Here is a 6,860-nt window from a genome sequence, read left to right as displayed (position 1 = left end):
GGATTTTTGGTGAAATTGGAGAAGATTGGATCAAGAGATTAAGTATTGGAGTGAAGGGGTTTCACTAATTTTGACTTAAGACAACAAATTTGAAGAAATTTTAGAAGGGGGTACAAATTGAGGAAATTAGGGTTTGTGTTAATGAACTCTAGAATGCATACTTCAATCTGAACCACTAGTGCCGATAATTAATTATCTGTAGATGATAATCAATTATCGAGGAGAGATTTTTCACAAATTTTAAAAATTTCCCCCAGGTTAACGATGAAAAAAATACCAATAATCAATTATTTTAAAAACATTTTCCCCAGGTAATAAATTATACTATGTCATAATCGGTTATTTGTAGTAATAACATAGATTTAAGTGGTTTTCGTGTGGTTCTAGGTGAATGCTAAGCTAAGATCTATCCTAAGAGCCTTAAATACATTACTAAACAAGTAAAATAATTATGAATTCAATTATAAACAGAATCAAACATTTTACTCAAATAACATATAATCGTAATTAGAGGCATGACAAAGTCATATGTGAACCCTTACGCATTCTAACTTAGATATGATTCATCGAGAATTACAAGTTCTCTTCGCATAACAAAAAATGTATCCCTGGGCAGGGGTTTGGTGATAATATTGGCTAGTTGCTTTGAGGTTTCCACAAATTCAATAACACGATCACCTTTTTTCACATGATCTCTAAGAAAATGATGCCCAATTTCTATATGCTTAGTTCTTGAATGCAATATGGGATTGTTAGGTAGGTTTATAGCATTAGTGTTGTCACACTTGATAGGTATTTTATCAAGCTTTAGACCAAAGTCTGACAATTGTTGCTTCATCCATAAAATTTGAGCATAACACACATCATCGGCAATGTATTCCACTTCTGCGGTTGATAAAGCAATTCAAGCTTGCTTTTTACTATGCTAGGAACCAAGGAGCTACCTAATAAGTGGAAAGTCCCACTTGTACTCTTACGATCCAATTTGTATCCCGAAATATTGGAATCTGAGTACCCTATCAAAGAAAAAGAGGCATCCCTAGTATACCATAGTTCCATTTGAATAGATCATTTCAAGTATTTCCTGATTCCTTTTACAGCTGAAAAATGAGACTCCTTAGGTAATGATTGATATCTAGCACACATACACACACTAAACATGATATCGGGTCAGGTAGATGTAAGATACAATAAAGAGCCTATTAATCTATGATATATTGTTACCTCAATTGCTTTTCTCTTTTCATGTTTATCAAGATAACAAGATGATGCCATTGGTGTAGAAGCTTCTTTTGAATATCCATATCGAATCGTTTCAAAAGCTCCTTACAATACTTTGATTGGTGAACGAAGATTCCATTACTCATATACTTTATTTGTATCCCTAGCAAGAAATTTAATTCACTCATCATAGACATCTTGAACTTTTTTTCATTAAATAAGAAAATTCATTGCACAAAGTATCGTTAGTAGCACCAAAAATAATATCATTAACATAAATTTGTACTAACAATGTATCATTTTCAGATTTTGATATAAAACGTGTATTGTCATCTTTACCTCTCATAAACTCTTTCTCTAAAAGAAATGAACTTGGTCTATCATATTAAGATCTTGGGGCTTGATTCACCCCATATAAAGCCTTTTTAAGCTTAAACACATGATTTGGGTATCTATAATTCTTAAAACTAGGAGGTTTCTTAACATACACCTCTTCTTGAATGTAACCAATCAAAAAAGCACTTTTTATATCCATTTGGAAGAGTTTGAAATTCATTATTGAAGCATAGGCTAATAGTACTCTAATGGCTTCCAACCTCACAACAAGGGCATAGGTTTAGTCATACTCTATACCTTCCTCTTGATTATGACCTTGAGCCACTAATCTAGCTTTGTTCTGAATTATTAAGCCTGGTCTAATTTGTTGTGAAAGACCCATTTTGTGCCAATGATAGCATAATCACTTGACTTAGAGACCAAGTCCAACACATTGTTTTACTCAAACTGGTTTAGCTCTTCTTGCATAACTATACTGGAATGTTCATCTTCCAAGGCCTCATCAAAAAATTTAGGCTCAATTTGTGAAACAACAGCTACAAATTTACAAATATTGTGTAAAGAGTTTGGAGTTACCGCTCTCTTAGAAATGTCACCTATTACTTTGTCAACGGGGTGGTCTTTCTTTGTCTTCCAAGCTTTTGGCATATCTTGATGATCCTAATTTTCTTCATGTTCATCTTGTACAATATGTTTTGTTTCAACATCTGTTGTATATACATCTTCTAAAACACCTTAAACATCATCAAAACAACCATTCTCTTCTCTTTTGGAGAAGATTAATCAAAATGAATGTGCACATATTCTTCTACATTCATTATATGCTTATTATAAAATCGATAATCTTTACTATGTAATGAATAACCTAAGAATATTCCTTCGTCTACTTATGAGTCAAATTCTCCCAAATTATCTTTTCCATTATTCAATATAATACATTTACACCCAAAAGCATGAAGATGATATATTTTTGGTTTACGACCCCTTAAAAGTTCATAAGGTGTTTTAGATAGTGTGGGCCTAACCAATATACGGTTAATCACATAAGATGTGGCGAGAACCGCATCAGCCCAAAAATATTTTGGAACTTTGCTTTCATTAAGCATAGTCGTTGCTAAATCCTCTAAGACTTGTTTCTTCATATCAACAACTCCATTTTGTTGAGGGGTGCGCGGAGCCGAGAATTGGTGTGGGATACCATTTTTATCGCAATACATTTTGAATTGGTGACTCTCAAACTCACCTATACACTTAACTTTATTATCTATGTAATCACTAATAACACAACAATCATAGTCAAAAGATACATTGTTAACTCTATCATAAAGTTGATTGATATTCAGCAGATTATGCTCAAGTCCCTCGATATAGAGAACATTATCAACGATATCATGAGAGGTAATTCCATCTTTTCCAACTCCAAGTATTTTCCCATGATTAATGTCTCCATAAGTCACATAGCCTTTTTATTTTAACGATAGATTGAAGAATTTGGATCTATCCCCCATCATATGCCTCGAACATCCACCATCTAAGTACCAATGTTGTCCAAGTATTTGAAGGCATACCTACAAAACAGATTTACTTGTTTCTCTCAAGTACCCAATTTATGTTGGATCCCGTGAGGTGAGTAACCATGGGAACTAGTTGTTAGGTATCAGTGGTTACAATACACCTAGAAGGGGGGGGTTGAATAGGTGTCGCGGTTAGAATTACCGCTTTTCGCAAATCAACACTTAATGTTGAATCAACCCTATTTAATCGATTAAGGAGAAGAAGATAATCGATTATATGCACAATCTTAATCGATTAACACAAAGAACAGTTTTAAACAGAAACAGTTTTAATCGATTAACAGAAACAGGATAATCGATTAACACAGCAATATTAATCGATTAAACAGAACCAGTAAGCAATTACAGAAACGATTAAATGCGAAACAGATAACCGATAACAGAACGAATACAGAGCTTACAAATTTGTATATCAGAATAGCTTGCAATACAACAAAAGAACAGAATGTATTAGTTGAATCAAATATACAAATTAATCGATTGAAAACAGTAAAGAGAGAGAGAGAGAAACAAATCCTGCAACTCGAATTTTTATCCTGGTTCGTTTGCTGTCCACTGCAAACTACATCCAGGCCTCCCGGCTGACTTGGGAGATTTCCTTCACTATAATCGAATCAATGTAATTTACAAACACATTATCCAATTACAACACTTAGCAAATGACAAGAAATCAAAGAAACTATCCAATGGTTTGACTCCCTTCCTACCGATAAAGAAAACGTTTCTTTCGGCGTAGCCCCAGCCAAAGAATCTCTCGTTCTTTCCTTTTCTTACACTCTAAGCTATGAAGAAACACACAATCTCTACTGGTGATACGACACCAAGAGATTCCCTTTCACAACAATTACACAAGAATTACAAGAGTAATATTAAGCTATACCTAAGCTCAAATACAACATGAAGGCTTTACTCTAATGCACATTTAACACAAACACATGTGAAATGACAAGTATTAGTTATGAAAACAGAAGTTACAGAATCATAAAATTCATGAAAAAACGCATCAAAATATGCATGAACATGTGAGGGAAAACGTGAGAGATTATAACATGAAATGCACTCAATCCTAAAGCAAGGAATCTCTCATTTCTAAACTCACTAATGCAATTAACAAATAGATGCAGCAATTAACACGTAGAATGCTCTAACTCTCTAATAAATGCAACATGCAACTTATGAGATTAATTCTGAAAACGCAGTTTATAAAGAATCAGTCCAGAACCCCAGATAATCGATTAAATACCTTCTTAATCGATTAACGGGACTAAAAATCATAACTGATTCTGTTTTTCAGTTTTTCAGTTTCAACAACTTAAAAATCAGTTAGGTTAATCGATTAACGTAAACCTTTAATCGATTAACTGCATTACAAAAACGTGTTCCAGTGGCAACCACTTTACACAGCAGTTGGGTTAATCGATTAAAGGTATGGTTAATCGATTAACACTAAATAAAATATGTATTTTCAAATAGAAAACATCAAATATGTTATGCACTTAGATAATACATGTTTGACACTTAGTTTTATGCCTAGAATGCATATATACATGTATTTATGTAATGCATGAACATATTATCAAATGAACATATCTCATGGATGAAATGATTTAAAGATAAATGCATATGAGACATGTTTTAGGTGCCCTAAGCCTTCGACTCAACTTAAACTAGAAACTAGTCTAAGCCTAGTACCAAATAAAAGACTCAAGCACGTTGGATTGTTGGTTATCTTCAAGCACTTTTAGGCACACGTTGTCCTCATCAAAACCATGACGTTCAAGGAGAGCTTTCCAAAGTGTTCCTCTTGACATGCACACTTTCAATCTCCCCCTTTTTGATGATGACAAACTCTACATCAAGTTCATCAATTTTAAAGTAACAATTGCTTGATGAATAAGCTTGAAGATTGTGTTGGCAAGGTTGATGGAATGCGCACATTTATCGGAAGCTGTTATAACGATCAACCTGCACAATTGAGAAGCAACAAAACAACCTTTCTCCCCCTTTTGACATTATCAAAAAGATAACCCAGGTCAAAAAAGCTAGGAAGAGATATTAGTTAATCATAAAACAATGTTAATGAATTAATTTGGGTTTTAACAAATTAACCTGTTTCATTTATGGGTAAATTGAACAAATGCGCTTTATTGGACAAAAAAATAGCTAATAAGAAGTGAGAATGGCATACAAGATTTAATCAAATATTAAGCATTGTAAGCATTATTAAATCTCAAATGATCAAGATCCATTCACTAAGGCAAATAAGCTATTTTGACATAATTATAGCAAAAACAAAAACATTTGCATAGCATAAAGAGTAAAGAAAGTCATGAAATAGTACAGGCCATAAAGTCAATATAAAAGACAAAAAGCAAAATACGAATCAGTTCTGAAAGCAACAACGATAACTAAATCCAGAAGGTGCCACAAGATAAAAATAAACCTAAGGATAGGATAACCTAGGTCTAAGGTCAGCTAAACTAAGGTTGAGGCGGAGGATAGACAGGCTGATCATCAGGCACAGCAGTGTTCTGATTTCCCTGGATAAGCATAGACAGCTTCTGAAATTCTGAGCAGAACATGGCATTCTGAGCCTCAGCGGTAGACTGAATCATAGTCCTCAGCTCCTGAATTTTGTTATCGGTGTAGGCATTCTGACGTTCCTCGTATTGCTCCATACCTGCAAAATAAGAGTCCTTCAGCCCTTGGAAGTGCAGATCCATGCGGTTGTTAAGTCGTTGTTCCATGGCTTCCATCTGAGCTAAACCAAACACAGAGCTCTGAGGTGCTGTTCCAGACGACTCCCCCTGATTAGTTGCATTCTGATTACCCAAATCCTCCTGATGCTCATTATCCGACAAGTCCAGATCAAAGGTGGTATAGTCCTCCTGATACTGCCATGTAGTACCATACTTGTAAATTCCCATCTTATGAATGAGACTCTCACCCACCAAGTGATCTTTATCAGTGTACTCAGTAATGATGGTATCAGAAATGTCAATGCGCAAATAATCAACAATGCGGGATATGAAAATGCTATACGGGAGCAGCTTGGACTGAGACAATGAAACGCTGTTCATGATTTTTAGAATTTCCTCAGGCCAATTGATCATCACGTTATTCTTTACAGCATACATGAAACGCAAATCATTCACAGTAGGCTGTGCATGATTAGTGTTCCGCTGCACTAATATGTAAGCAATAACATAATGCAATAACCTGTTCTCAACAGAAAGTGACCCTGCCTTGGTCAGTTGACCCTGAATATACAGATGAGGGCCCCGAAGGAATGACTTGTACACATCAACGGGATCAAAATTGTCCTTGACCCAAGAACAATCCCCTATTCCAAAACCAGACGACGATAAACCTCCAACATTCAGAAATAAATCCTCACTCATCTCAAACAAATTACCGGAAATCATGGACCAATATTTGCCATCCTTGTATCTAAAATTAGCGTAAAATTCCCTAACTAGAGCAGGGTATACGCGTCCCTTCAATTCCAAAAACTGAACGGCTCCTTGAGCCTCCATGTCATGCGGAAAACTAAAGTTTTGTTCCGCTAACCAGGTTAAGTCGGCATACCTGATGTATGTAGGCTTGCGGCCTTGAAATTTTGCCAACCGGGTCTCTTGCAAAATGAGGGAATAATAGGGGTCACCGCGGTCCCGAGTAGAGGGTGAGCCGGTTTCCCTTCTTCGAATGCGCGTTGCTGTAGTCTTGACC

The sequence above is a fragment of the Lupinus angustifolius genome, chromosome LG03, assembly GCF_001865875.1.
Source record: "Lupinus angustifolius cultivar Tanjil chromosome LG03, LupAngTanjil_v1.0, whole genome shotgun sequence".
Lineage (NCBI taxonomy): Eukaryota > Viridiplantae > Streptophyta > Magnoliopsida > Fabales > Fabaceae > Lupinus > Lupinus angustifolius.
The sequence above is the reverse complement of the archived record's forward strand: the minus strand, read 5'-3'. Positions refer to the sequence as shown.